This window comes from Schistocerca nitens, chromosome 1 (genome assembly GCF_023898315.1).
Source record: "Schistocerca nitens isolate TAMUIC-IGC-003100 chromosome 1, iqSchNite1.1, whole genome shotgun sequence".
Taxonomy (NCBI): Eukaryota; Metazoa; Arthropoda; class Insecta; order Orthoptera; family Acrididae; genus Schistocerca; species Schistocerca nitens.
Genome location: NC_064614.1, coordinates 736,102,811 through 736,119,025, shown reverse-complemented (window position 1 = coordinate 736,119,025; position 16,215 = coordinate 736,102,811).

Genomic DNA, 16,215 nt, shown 5'->3' with positions numbered 1-16,215 from the left:
AGAAGTTGCAGCATTAGAAAATTGTAGCGAAATGCAGGAAGATCTGCAGCGGATAGGCACTTGGTGCAGGGAGTGGCAACTGTCCCTTAACATAGACAAATGTAATGTATTGCGAATACATAGAGAGAAGGATCCTTTATTGTATGATTATATGATAGCATAACAAACACTGGTAGCAGTTACTTCTGTAAAATATCTGGGAGTATGCGTGCGGAACGATTTGAAGTGGAATGATCATATAAAATTAATTGTTGGTAAGGCGGGTACCAGGTTGAGATTCATTGGGAGAGTGCTTAGAAAATGTAGTCCATCAATAAAGGAGGTGGCTTACAAAACACTCGTTCGACCTATACTTGAGTATTGCTCATCAGTGTGGGATCCGTACCATGTCGGACTGACAGAGGAGATAGAGAAGATCCAAAGAAGAGCGGCGCGTTTCGTCACAGGGTTATTTGGTAAGCGTGATAGCGTTACGGAGATGTGTAGCAAACTCAAGTGGCAGACTCTGCAAGAGAGGCGCTCTGCATCGCGGTGTAGCTTGCTGTCCAGGTTTCGAGAGGGTGCGTTTCTGGATGAGGTATCGAATATATTGCTTCCCCCTACTTATACCTCCCGAGGAGATCACGAATGTAAAATTAGAGAGATTCGAGCGCTCACGGAGGCTTTCCGGCAGTCATTCTTCCCGCGAACCATACGTGACTGGAACAGAAAAGGGGGTCCACCGGGGGCCGAACAGCACAATAACCCTGGGTTCGGTATGGTGCGGCGGACTGCGGTAGTCGTCGTGGGGTTGTGGACCACTGCGGCTGTGGCGGGGGCACGGAGCGTCTCCGTTGTTTCTAGGCCCCCGGTTAACATACAATACAATACAACTCTATAAGCGCAATGCACAAACCTGAGACTCCGTCTTCTGTGATAGCCGTTGTAGCCATCCCTCCAATGGCAAGCTCATCATCATCGTCTTCGAAATCCTAGTATCACTGGCAATATATGTTTAGTTTTTCACCTGCTGTTTTCAGTACAACACTGTTTCATAATATCCCTGCCAACGCAATTTCCAAGAGCTTCCCACAGAACGATAAGTGCAACGCTTCCTGTTATATCTTTTTGCAGTTGCTCACTTTCGTACGGTAAATGTTCGCCACCATAGTGCTCTACTAGTCTTTGTGCCGCTGGAGCCGCGCGGGATTAGCCGAGCGGTCTTAGGCGCTGCAGTCATGGACTGTGCGGCTGGTCCCGTCGGAGGTTCGAGTCCTCCCTCGGGCATGAGTGTGTGTGTTTGTCCTTAGGATAATTTAGGTTAGTAGTGTGTAAGCGTAGGGACTGATGACCTTAGCAGTTAAGTCCCGTAAGATTTCACACACATTTGGACATTTTGTGCCGCTGGAGGTGATACGGCTTTGCCTGCTTCCACCTCCTGAACGAGCTTACCCACTCAGTAACGAGGTGGACTTTAAAAAGTATACGCTTCGAACAACAGTGCACATTCAAAGTTTTTGATTATGCAGAGTACTGCCACCAACGAAGTTTTATGAAGGAAAACACTCCCATAATCGATCACAACTTTCAGCCTCAACGTTTGATGTTCGACGAGATGTCCCCTTCCTTAAGCTTCAATCAGTGTTTCGTAGTAGCAAGCTGGGCTCCAAAATTATTTTCTCAATTTTCTGAAATTTAATTTACTGCGGTATGATATAATATTCTGGGAAAAAAAACTATACAAAACAAACATTTAAAATTCAAAAACAAACGATAAGAACAATTAATGAGGTTACCATGAGGGAATCACGAACAAACAGTTATCAAGAGTTCAAAATACTGACTCCTACAGACTTGTACATAAATCAGAGTGTCTGTTACCTCAGATCGTATAGGAAATTTTAAGCATTAAACATACAAGTTCACAATTATTCTAAGAGTAGGAATGATTTTCATTGAGCACTATACATAACATAACAGATAAAATCTGCGATGTAAACCTATAATAATCTTCTGTGCATTGACTGCAATATAAACAACGTAAAACATTACGGATATGTAAGAAATAATTGTAAAATTTGTTAGTATTAAATGGTGTTTATACAAATGGTTCAAATGTGTCTGAGCACTATGGGACTAAACTCTGTGGTCATCAGTCCCCTGGAACTTAGAACTACTTAAACCTAACTAACCGAAGGACATCACAGACACCCATGCCCGAGGCAGGATTCGAACCTGCGACCGTAGCAGCAGCGCGGCTCCGGACTGGAGCGCCTAGAACCGCACGGCCACCACGGCCGGTGATGGTGTTTATACTGCTGTTGATTATATAAATTATTCACAATGACACAACCACCACATTGTTCATGAATGCAAGCTATGTGTTTTACCATGACTTTTACACAAAGATTTAGTCTGCTGTTGCTTCTCTGTTTTTGTTTCAGGCAGACTGGAGCTAAGAAAGCTACTGATGGAAACTGTCAAAGAATAATTGTGCGTGGGTGAAATTACGTGTAGTGTCTTTCGATGGGTCTCAGTGTTTTGTGTGCGTGTGCGTGTGTGTGCGAGAGAGAGCAAGAGAGAGGGGGGCTTGGGGGGAGGGAGGGAGAGGGAAGGAGACTCTAAAAGATAAGATACGAATAAGGAAATAATATTTACGTTGTATTGGTACTGAATAAAGACGAAAATTTGTTTCCATGCTTCATTATCTGCAGCCTGTAAACTCTTTGTAAGTGGCGCGTCCATACTATTTTATACAACGATACTACACAGTCCCACAGTATTATTATTATTATTATTATCATTGTTTAGGAATACCACATCATTTTGTATGGTTTCCTTACAGAAATATATGAAATGTTTTTTTCCTTGCTATTTGTCTTGATCTTTCGTATTCTCTCGATTAAGTTAAAGTCAATAGCTCAATAACAAATGTCGCCAAACTAAAGCTACTCAGTAGCAATTAATGTGCTATTTACTGATGATTTATTTAAAAATTAATCTCCATAATCCTTAAGAAATATAATCTTCTGGGGATCAAGACAATGACTTTCTTCTCTCATAAGAATTCTTTCTGGTTATCTAATGGAAATATATCCGTGCCCAGTAGTGCGTGCTCGCTATCGTCCTAAAACGGGCTTCACGAAAATATTTCTCCATTTCTTTGTATAAGTCACCGTATCTGATCTGTAGGACAAGTGTTTACCAGCTACATACCTGAACTATATCACTCACCTGTTTCGAAATGCTTAGGAGTGCCTTATCGTGAAGATGTCACTAGACAGCTCCACACAATTCGAATGAATCAACAGTGAAGGCCGGATCTCGTGCAGTGTGATTACATTTCTGGCGACCTGATGAAAGTCAGACGAGGAAAATGCTTTCGAATTTGCGAGTACACAAGCGATAAGGTATAAAGGTAGTTACGTCGTGAGCCTAGAAAATTCTTCTCTACAGCGGTCAAACGGGTTTTCTTGTAGTGGAATATTTGTCTTGAAACAATGTTTGGGAATGTTACGGAATTAGTCGAGATGACTCGCATTATGTATGGGTGAAGCTGTAAATTAACAATATAATTCACTGTTGCAATCCATTATGAAATGTTTTAATGTTCAGGAAAGAAGAGCAGCTATAAGTTTCGGACAATCTGAATTTATTGCAGATTGATTTCAACTATAGAATAGTCATCATCAGTGCTAAAAACAGTACAAATGACAAAAAATGTGTAAATTAACAGTGATTATAACCAATGTCATACAGCAATACAAAATATAAGTAAAACACAATATACCATAGTCTAATGTGGTCACGTTGATATGAAGTTCAATTCTGATACAGAAATACATATAGCAATCATTGCAAAAGATGCATCCAGTGCTTTATTGTCGTTAATACGATTCAAACCCTCCACTTTTATGTGGAAATGCTGCTTAGTGGCAGAACACACCTTTATACAACAAATTAAGAAAAAACTTAAAATTTATTTTAGTGGAAAATATACTGCAATTATTCATAGTTTCATTTTTATTCTTCTTTATTGGGATGACGCTTCAAACTATTACGTATGTGCAGCGTTTCTTTACTAAACGACTGCCATTCAACTTAAATATATCGTGTCCCACACAGATTGGCAGAAAGACCCGTTGTTATTTGATTGCACGAGTGTGGGACAATCACTTGAGACAGACACATATATGAAATATCTGGGAGTAGGCGTATGGGGAGATTTAAACTGGAACGACTCCAACAAAATAGCCGTGGCAAGGTAGCTGACAGAGTGAGACTCATTTTAAATATCCTCAGAAAGTGTAGTCTGCCGACGAAGGAAATAAGGCTGGAATATTGCTCCACAGGTAGGATGGATGGGGAAAGTAGAGAAGATGCAGAAAAGAGCATCCCGTTTAATTTTGGACTGCTTTAATAACCGCGATAGCCATGGAGATGCTCAACCAACTTCAGTGACAGACTGAAAGCGTCATTAGAATTATATTAATACCTTCAGCTGCTGACGGGCGTTGATATATACCAACGGGGTAAGGTGAAAATGTATGTCCCGACCGGGACTCGAACTTTGGGTCTCCAGCTTACTTGGCAGGAGCTCTATCGATCTGAGCCACCGAGGGCACAGAGGATAGGTCAACTGCAGGGACTATCTCCCGCACGTCTCCCGCGAGACCCATATTCTCACCTTGTATGTCCACACACTACATTCGTAGTGTCCCACCTCAACACACCCATTACGCATGGCAGACATACTTACCAAGTCCCGTAAGAGTTTGGGTAATATGTGTGCATCCGCACAGAAGAAGAAGGTCATGGCCAATATTGCCAGAACTATATACTTATATGGATATAGTGTCTGTTCTTTCTAAGTAGAAAGTGTCATTCGTGGAAGAGTCGTCCAGTATATTGCTTACTCGTAAATGCTGCTTACTGACAAGCCAAAACATTATGGCTTCTGCCCACCGCGTCACTGAATACCACCTGTTGGCGTTGCAGCATGTCACGAGGTAAGAAAAATAATCGAACTATACTCTAAGACAAAAACGACACACCACGAATGAACTATCCGAATGGGACGGAAATCGGCAGATATGATGCACATGTACAGACGAAAAAGTGATTAGAATTACAGAAAAATTGGATGATTTATTCAAGAGAAAGAGCTTCACAAACTGAGGAAGTATATAAGGCGTTGATCCACCTATGGCTCAAAAATGGTTCAAATGGCTCTCAACACTATAGGACTTAACATCTGAGGTCATCAGTCCCCTAGAACTTAGTACTTAAACCTAACTAACGTAAGGACATCACATACATCCATGGCCGAGGCAGGATTCGAACCTGCGACCGTAGACGTCGTGCGGTGACGGACTGAAGCGCCTAGAACCGCTCGGCAACAGCAGCCGGCCCACCTATGGCCCTTATACAAGCAGTTGTTTGGCTTGGCATTGTGTGAAGGAGTTGTTGAACGTTCTCCTGAGTGATTTAGTGCCATATTATGTCCAATTAGCGAGTCAGATCGTCAAACTCGGAGCCGCTTGAAGAGCCCTGCACATAATGCTGTACCCACTCTCAACTGGGGAGAGATCCGGCGACTTTGTTGGCGACATAGGGTTTGGCAACCACGCAGACAATCAGTAGAAACTCTCACCGTGTGCGTGCGGGCTTTATCTTTCTTAAAGCCCAGGTTGGCTTGCCGTGAAGGGCAACGAAACGGGGCGCAAAACATCGTCGACGTACAGCTGTGCTGTAAGGGTGTCGCGGATGACAACCAAAGGGCTCCTGATACGAAATGAAATTCCACCTCATACCATCACTCCTGGTTGTCGCGCCATATGGTGGTCGGCAATCAGACTGGCATCCCACCGCTGCCCGGCGCCGCTCCACTCACGTCTTTGCTCATCCAAAGCGGGGGTCATCCCTGAAGACAATGCTACTGTAGTCAATGAAATTCCTGCCCGAGGACGTGTCTGGAGACGCCCCGGACAGTGGTGGGGTACCAACCTGACTGTAGCCCGCCATATCGCCCCACAGTCAGGAGTGATGGTCTGGGTGCCATTTGATTCCGTTTCAAGACCCCTTTGGTTATCATCCGCGGCATCCTTGCAGCACAGTGGTACGTCGACGATATTCCAGACCCAGTTTTGTTGCTTTCACGGCAAGAAATCCTGGGTTTATGTTTCAGCAAGATAACGCCCGCCCGCATACGGTGAGAGTTTCTACTGCTTGTTTTCATGCTTGCCAAACCCTGCCTTGGCTAACAGGGTCGTAGGATCTCTCACCAATTTAGGAAGTCTCGAACATTATGGGCAGATCCGTCCAATCAGCTTCTGATTTTACCAATCTAATGCACCAATTGGACAGAATTTGGCACTGTATCCCTCAGAGGGATATTCAAAAATTATCAATCAATGTCAAGCTGAATTATTGCCAGAGCCAGAGGCGGACCAACGCGTTATTGACTTCTTCGTTAAATCATCCAGTTTTTCTGAAACTAAAAATATGTTTGCCTGTACATGCACATCACTTCTGCCGATTTCCATACCGTTTGGATAACTGCTGCGTTGTGTTTTCTTTTTTCTTTGTTTTGTTCTTGTTTTTTGTTTTCTCTTAGAGTGTCTGTAAGTGAAGCAGAGACGAATGGGGAATCAATGAGGCGACGATATGGACAGCAAGCGGAAAATGCACTGACATAAGCAGCTTCGAGAAAAATCAGATTGCTGTGTCCCTTCACCTGGGAAGGAGCATCTCTGAAACGACGAAGGTGATCCGCAGTTCGCGTGCAGCTGTCAAGAGCATTGACGGCAAGTAGCGAAACCACGAGTAGGTGACAAGGTATTGGATACATCTCATCAGAAAAGCGGAAAACAGTGGCTCAGGAAAGGCGGTGATCCATGGCAGATCTGATGGCAGAGTACAATGTCGATGAGGCCAAGTTTCGCCACACTATTGAATGTCGGGCTTCACAGCAGACGACATCAGCATGTTGCCTTGTTGACCCAATTAAATCGTCAGTTAAGATTGTAATTAATCATGGTCAGTCGCCTGTTCGCATGAATCACGTTTCTTGTTATACCAAGCCCGCATCTCGTGGTCGTGCGGTAGCGTTCTCGCTTCCCACGCCCGGGTTCCCGGGTTCGATTCCCGGCGGGGTCCGGGATTTTCTCTGCCTCGTGATGGCTGGGTGTTGTGTGCTGTCCTTAGGTTAGTCAGCTTTAAGTAGTTCTAAGTTCTAGGGGACTGATGACCATAGATGTTAAGTCCCATAGTGCTCAGAGCCATTTGAACCATTTTGAACCTTGTTATACCAAATCGACGGTTGTGTCCGTAAACGTTACACAGGCGAACAGCTACACGAAACATACACCACTCACCATATGTATTCCGGTGAGGGCTGTATTACGCTATGGGAGAAGTTGACCTGGGATTCTGTGAGACTGAGGTGGTAACAGAAGTCATCATGGCAATTGTGGACTACGCGAACATATTTGCGAACCATCTGTATCCCTTCATGCTTGATGTCTTCCCCAATGGCGATGGCATCTTGCAGTAGAAGAATACCGGTTGGTTATAATTAAACTGATGGTGTTCTTAGTGCTGCAGTGCGGGGTGTGTGTGTCGCAGGACGCTGAAAGGTTGTAGGTATGTTCATCATCCAGTGCGCTCACAGAGTGTGCTGAAAACAAAATAGTTCCACTTTCTCCCATCGGATGAAAATATGGCGTTCTGTTTTGACATCAGTAAACTGTTTGGCGCTTGGCGATGCATTTGGTTTCTTTTGTAATGTGACTGTCGGTGTAAGCGATTAAGAAGGTTGAAATTTTCCATACGAAAGGCAATGGCTATTGAGACGGAAGACCGTGCACTGCTGATAAAGTTTTATCAGAATGGCAGCGGTAGCAGAGCTTCATTGCGAGAACATCGCCGACAGAAGCAGCTGTGAAGAAGTCACATGTCAATAAATGGACTAAAGAATACGATCAAGAAATTTGAAGAAACAGGTGAACTAGATGGTTCAGCAGCGACAGGGAGGCGACCCATTTCCACGGCAGTTGATGAAGTTGCTGCAGCTATACCTGACCGTGCAGCACATACCTCAAATTCTGCAGCCAGCGTTCGAGCTGTGTCACAGGAATTGTCGCTCTCCCGGTCAACAGTTTAAAAGATTTTGCGACGCATTTTATACTGGTACCCTACAAGATTGACGATGAGCACCAAGTGAAGCCGTAGATGGATGTTCTTTGGTATCTATGGAAATGGATGACATGTGGCTGGGGAATATTCTTTGGGAGGAGAAAGCATATTTTACTCTGCATAGTGCTGTGAGTGCACAAAATTGTCACACATGGGGCTCAACTCCGTCACAAGTTGTGCAGTAATATTCACTGGACTCAGCTGATTTGATTGTGTGCTGTGGCTCCAGAAGCTCCTTCATTCTCGGCCAACTTTTCTTCAAGGAGATGAGACCTTGTCTGCCTGTGGGGCGTAAGGTGACATCTGCACGTTGTAAGGACCTCTTTGTGCAACACGTGATTCCAGCTTTGGAAGAACGCAAATGTGTCCACACCACTATTTTCGTGCAACATGGGGCGACACGACATGCCGCTTGCAAGGTGAAAGATTTGCTTAGAGAAACCTTCAGGAACTACCGCATCATCTCCAGGAAATTTAAACACGAGTGACCTTCCAGATCCCCTGACCCGCTCTGATTAAACCGGAAATGCTGCGAGCAGCTGTCGACCATGCCATGTTACCGACTCGGGAGACCATACTGAATACACTTTGTAATTTGTGACCATATGCTAATAAACGTACCAGAACCACTCTTATCATATGTTTGATAGTTCCTCCCCTTTTCCTGCACATGGATCACGTTCCGACTGCTTACAGAGCCATATTTTCGCCTGGTGGGAGAAAGTGGAACTATTACTTTTTCAGAATACTCGACGAGCACACCGATTAATGAACTCACCTGCGATGTTTCAGCGACCTGCGATGTATACAACCCACACTGCAGCACTCGGAACACCTGTAGTTTTAGTTGCATTACAGTGAACACACTAATTTCTTGACAACCAAATTCGTCTGATCTGTACGTGACAGAAGACATCTGGGACTCTATCCGGTGGCAGCTCCGAGCCCACAATCCACCTGATAGCAATTTAAGGAAATTGTGTGAATCGGGTGTAGATACCTGCTCCTATAATATAAGATACATTATATCCCCGGAAACATACCAAGGAGATATTGAATCCATCCTATGCAGAATGGCTGCAGCAGCATGGTATTAAGTGGGTGGTTACAATGTTTTGAATTTATAATGTTTTGGATCAACAGTGTATAGCACAAGAAAAGATCATAAAGGTAAATCTGGAGAAACTCGAACTAGTATGGACGCTAACCAGCAGTCGTTCTTCCTGCTCACCATTCGCGACTGCAATTGGAAAGGAGTAAAGTAACAGTGGTACATGAAGTGCCCTCCACGACACAAAACCAGGTGAATTCCGTATTAAATAAAGGGCGTTCAAAAAGTTTTGCACAATCATCTCTAATTTTTTTATTTTTTGCAGGAGGAGAATGAAATTTTTTGTGAACAACTTGGAACATTTAACTATAAGTTGGTATATAACAGTATTTTCTTTTATTTACATATGAGCCATAATGGACCATGAAGTAGATGTCAGGTTGCGACAGCACTCGGTGATGGAGTTCCTCTTCAAGACCGGCGATGACTCTGCCACATCCATTCACAGGAAGTTGCTCCGTGTTTATGGGGAGGACACAGTGGATCGCAGCAGTATTCAGCGGAGGTTGCAGAGGTTTAAAGAAGGTGATTTCTCTCTAATGGACAATCCACGATGCGGCAAACCATTGGCGGCAGTGAGTGATGTGAATAAGGAGTCCATTGATCAAATCATCTAGAATGGCAGATGTGTGACGACACGGCAGCTTGCTGAAATGACTCGTTTGTCACTGGATAGTGTGGTATCACTGGTACACTCGCTAGGGTACAGAAAAATCTGTGCACGTTGGGTGCCTAGATTATTGACAAGAGAAATGAAAACGATGAGGAAGAGTGTGTGCGAGAGTCTCATGAAGACCTTTACTGAAGAGTGATAACAATGTTTTGACGGTGACATTACCCAGGATAAAACATGGTTGTTTTTGTCCGAACCTGAGAGCAAAACCCAATCCATGGAGTGGCGTCATCCGGGGTCCCCTCGGAAGAAGTAACCAAGACTTTCACGAACAGCAGGCCGAAAGGAGAAGGCCTCCTCCTTCTGGGATGAGTGTGGTGTCATTTTCATTAACTTTTTGGAACCTAGCTCCACAATTAACCGAGACCGTTGCTGTTTGTCACTGGAGAAGCTGCGACGTACCATCAAGACCCACAGACCACAGCTTCAGGGTCAGCTCATCAGACTACATCATGACAATGCGAAACCCCATACAGCCCTTATGATGCAGGAGAAAATCAGGAAAATGGGTTGGAAAATTGTTCTTCATCCTCCCTATAGTTCGGACTTGGCTCAGTCTGATTTTTACCTCTTTGGTCGTCTGAAGGACCACCTGCGCAGTAAAACATTTGATAGTGAGAAAGACCTTATTTCCTGTGTCAAGCGATGGTGTAAAATTCAATCCCCCGAATTTTACTAAAGTACATTTACATCATGGAAAGAACGTTGGGCCAGGTGCGCCACAGTTAATGGAGGCTACATTGAGTAGGCTCAATGTATAGCTAAATGTTCTAAGTATGTTCACAAAAAATTTCATTCTCCCCCTGCAAAAAATAAAAAAATTAGAGACGACGGTGCAAAAATTTTTGAACGCCCTTTGTAGAAGCTATTGCAGTTCGGGAACACATGAAGGATGCTCCCACAGAACACTCCAGCAGCGGGAATTCAATATTAAAGTGAGGAAGCTGTAAAATGGCATGCCCTGATGGCTCGGAATATTTTTGAATTTACATATGAGCTTCTTCACCTTATAAGAGTTCGCACATTTCACATCCACCACCTCAGATATTCTTATTCTATAGCTGCTAAAAGTCTTAAAAACCAGGCATAAATGAAAAGCCCTACCCGTTGCAATTTACCAACACTGGAAGTAATGTTGTTCTGAATGAAGCTGCAACAACAAACTGGCAGTATGTTGAATGCTAACGGGCAGTGACTAATGAGAACGACCGAGCTGACACGTCTTTCGTGAAGCAGGTGAGGCACGCTGGAGTTGCCTCAGCCGAGGCGCGGCTTTCCATTTCGGAGATAAGAGCTCGCCCGTGTCGCTCTAATGGGCGGACACGTGGGCTGCGTGCAGTCTCTGAGTCACGCGGTCCGCCGGGATTGGTCACCAACGGACGGGACGCAACGACCGGCAAACGCCCTGCCCTTCTGGCTTCCTTCCGATTACGTGGCCGCCTCTGGAAGCCTCCACCGGGGCTCTTTCACAGATAATCTCGAAGACTGTGGTTTCGTCACGTACACATATGAGAAAGAAATGTGCCTACAGTGTAGAGCAGTCATCGTGAAACTGTAGACCGCGGGTCACACGCAGTCCGAATTAAGTACCGGGTGATCAAAAACTTAATAAACCGCGGAATAATGTAGGTATAGAGGTAAAAATTGACACAGATGCTTGGAATGACATGGGGTTTTATTAGAACCACCCCATATTGCTAGAGGCGTGAAAGATCTCTTGCGCTCGTCATTTGGTGATGATCGTGTGCTCAGCCGCCACTTTCGTCATGCTTGGCCTCCCAGGTCCCCAGACCTCAGTCCATGCGATTACTGGCTTTGGGGTTACTTGAAGTCGCAAGTGTATCGTGATCGACCGACATCTCTAGGGATGATGAAAGACAGCATCCGACTCCAATGCCTCACCATAACTCCGGACATGCTTTACAGTGCTGTTCACAACATTATTCCTCGACTACAGCTATTGTTGAAGAATGATGGTGGACATATTGAGAATTTCCTGTAAAGAACATCATCTTTGCTTTGTCTTTCTTTGTTATGCTAATTATTGCTATTCTGATCAGATGAAGCGCCATCTGTCGGACATTTTTTGAACTTTTGTATTTTTTTGGTTCTAATAAAACCCCATGTCATTCCAAGCATGTGTGTCAATTTGTACCTCTCTATCTACATTATTCCGTGATTTATTCAGTTTTCAAATTTATACTGACTTTTTGATCACCCGGTATACTTGCAGTCTGCAGTTCTCCGCCGTATTTTATCATAAAGTGAGTCTTGCAACTAACAGCCGAATCCAAAAACTTCAACTAACGTTAAAAGCTTCTTAAGAACGTAGTTTATCTGCTCAGTAATAAAAAAAATACTCAAAGAGATAGTAATGTTATTTTCACATTTACATTTACTGCACATAACCAAAAATGTAGTTATCAGAACGGGCGTCAACACTGGATACTCGACTTCTGTATCTACAGCCCTCGGAATACAATAGTTGTCAAACATTATAGAGATTGTCATCTTCAAACGACGTGCATACTACTATGGAATTAAATTAAGGCTCTTGTAATACTTTTAATGCAATGAGCTGAAGAAAAACGACATTCAAATCGCTTAATAAACATTTGTAATCGTGTCTGATATTGAATAATGAATTTAAATTTAATTAAAATTACTGCTGTCAATCAGTTAATCAACCTCTCACACAGACAACACATTTCACTAGGCAATTACTGTCTCATAACTCTGGAGTCGCTGAGGGTGGCAGCAATCTGAAACAAAGACAGCTGACACGATGTGTTCTAAATGGTACCGACATTAACGACCAGGACTTCGAGGCTAGGCCAATTTATCGCGCCCTTTGTGTATCTAGTCTATTGTGGGTACATAACATACAAATTCGTGTTGTTGTTGTTGTGGTCTTCAGTCCTGAGACTGGTTTGATGCAGCTCTCCATGCTACTCTATCCTGTGCAAGCTTCTTCATCTCCCATTACCTACCGCAACCTACATCCTTCTGAATCTGCTTAGTGTATTCGTCTCTTGGTCTCCCTCTACGATTTTTACCCTCCACGCTGCCCTCCAATACTAAATTGGTGATCCCTTGATGCCTCAACAAATGTCCTACCAACCGATCCCTTCTTCTAGTCAAGTTGTGCCACAAACTCCTCTTCTCCCCAATCCAATTCAATACCTCCTCATTAGTTATATGATCTACCCATCTAATCTTCAGCATTCTTCTGTAGCAACACATTTCGAAAGCTTGTATTCTCTTATTGTCCAAACTAGTTATCATTCATGTTTCACTTCCATACATGGCTACGCTCACAATAATTACTACAGAAACGACTTCCTGACACTTAAATCTATACCCGATGTTAACAAATTTCTCTTCTTCAGAAACGCTTTCTTTGCCATTCCCACTGTACATTTTATATCCTCTCTACTTCGACCATCATCAGTTATTTTGCTCCCTAAATAGCAAAACTCCTTTACTACTTTAAGTGTCTCATTTCCTAATCTAATCCCCTCAGCATCACCCGATTTAATTTGACTACATTCCATTATCCTCGTTTTGCTTTTGTTGCTGTTCATCTTATATCTTCCTTTCAAGACACTATCCATTCCGTTCAACTGCTCTTCCAAGTCCTTTGCTGTCTCTGACAAAATTACAATGTCATCGGCGTACCTCAACGGTTTTATTTCTTCTCCATGGATTTTAATACCTACTCCGAATTTTTCTTTTGTTTCCTTCACTGCCTGCTCAACATACAGATTGAATAACATCGGGGAGAGACTACAACCCTGTCTTACTCCCTTCCCAACCACTGCTTCCCTTTCATGTCCCTCGACTCTTATAACTGCCATCTGGTTTCTGTACAAAATGTAAATAGCTTTTCGCTCCCTGTATTTTACCCCTGCCACCTTCAGAATTTGAAAGAGAGTATTCCAGTCAACATTGTCAAAAGCTTTCTCTAAGTCTACAAATGCTAGAGACATAGGTTTGCCTTTCCTTAATCTAACTTCTAAGATAAGTCGTTGGGTCAGTATTGCCTCACGTGTTCCAATATTTCTACGGAATCCAAACTGATCTTCCCCGAGGTCGGCTTCTATTAGTTTTTCCATTCGTCTGTAAAGAACTCGCGTTAGTATTTTGCAGCCGTGACTTATTAAACTGATAGTTCGGTAACTTTCACATCTGTCAACACCTGCTTTCTTTGGGATTGGAATTATTACTAATTCATTATTACTAATTCATGTAGTTTGCCAATTAATGATAAGATCGATATATATGCGACTCGAGATGCCACTTCACAATGTTCGTATTGGCTCTTGAGGAATCAACGCAGCCACCAAGGAAGCATTCTTTTTTTATTTATACACGGTAACCTACACTTGCAGGGCTACCTATCATTACTAGTATATGTCTTTTCTACAATTTCAGAAGAATTTAAAACATAAATTTCATTTTTTACTTTAACATGTGAGTTCATAAGAGAATATGACCCCGGTTTTTAATGTCCTCAAACATTACCCCATTATGCAAAGCGTGACCCAAATCTGAATAAAAGTAATAAGACTAACTTTGTTTCTGAGTTTTGTAGTGGTAAGAACTTTCGAGTAGCACAACGGAATACAGGTAACTGTAGAGAGTATTTTTTAAGCTATTTATTTTGTTTTTGAGTCGTCGGTTTTCTGACGGGTTTGATGCAGTCCGCCACGAATTCCTCTCCTGTTCCAACTTTTTCATCTTAGAGTAGCACTTGCAATCTACGTCCTCAATTATTTTCTGGACCTATCCTAATCTCGGTCTTCCTCTTCAGCTTATATCCTCTACGGTTTCTTCCATACCATGAATGTTATTCCCTGACGTGTTAGTACTTAACATATGTCCTATCATGCTGTCCTTTCTTCTTGTCAGTGTTTTCCACATACTACATCCCTTAGCTGATCAGTCCACCCAGTTTTCAACGTTCTTATGCAATACCAGATCTTAAATGCTTCTATTCTCTTCTGTTCCGGCTTTCCCACAATCCATATCTTACAACCATGCAATCCTGTGCTCCAAACGTACATTCACAGAAATTTCTTCCTCAAATTAAGGGCTATGTTTGATACCAGTTTACTTCTCTTGGCCAGGAATTCCCTTCTGGCCAGTGCTAATCCGCTTTTTATGTCCTCCTTGCTCCTTCCTTCATGTTATACATGGGTTATTTTGCTGCTTAGGTAGCAGAATTCCTTAACGTCATTTACGTCGTGATCACCTATTACGATATTTAGTTCCTCGCTGTTCTCATTTCTGCTACATCACATTACTTAATGAAAGTAGTGATCGAGGATTTAACAAGAGCTTAACCTAGACAAAACTATAGCCACAATCCTTACAACAGATCTCCTGCAGTCACTCGCTATAAATGTATATTAATTACACCTGACAGATTTAATTCGTGCACAATTAATGATATAGTCATAACGTTATCATCTCACTTCGTAGCTCAGTGGCAAGCTTGTCCTGCTGCTATTTGGAGGGACACAGGTTCGATTGGCGGTACTTGAAGGGATTTTTAATTGGTGGAAAGATTGGTTTGGGATGTACTCAGCTTCGTGATGTCAGTTGAGGAGCTACTTGAATGAGAAGCAGCGACCCGAAGATATAGAAAGCCGACAACGGCCAGGAGAGCGGCGTGCTGACCCGACGCTGCTACATATTGCAATCAACATTGTCACTGGCTGAGTAGGACGTGGCGGTCAGTGGGTACCGATTGACTTATCACAGGCAGAACGGGAAGCTTTGCCTGCCTGCTTTACATAACGTTTTCGATCAATGTATGTAGCATAAGCGTGTGTCTGTGTACGACTGGCATTCTATAAGTAATGCAACATACTTTTTTCTGAAAGCAGGTTAGTTTTATTCGTGGTTCCGTACGACATACTATTCTCCATTCTTTTGGCTGCAAAAATCTATTTTTCAACATAATCTCCGTTCAATGCGACGGCCTTACGCCACATTACTGACAGGGCCTTTACGCCCGCACTGTCGAATTCGGAGCCAACGTCTTGCTACATCAGTAGCCTCCCCTTCATCCAAGTACTGCTTCCCACCGAGAACTTCCTTAACTAGGCCAAACAGATGTAAATTGGAAAGTGTGAGATCCGAGCTGTAGAGTCGATGAGGACCAACAAAATTTAGTGAGCTCCTCTTGATTGCGCAGACTTGTATGAGGCCGTGCGGTATTGTGAAGAGAGATAGAAGTTCGTTTCCGTTT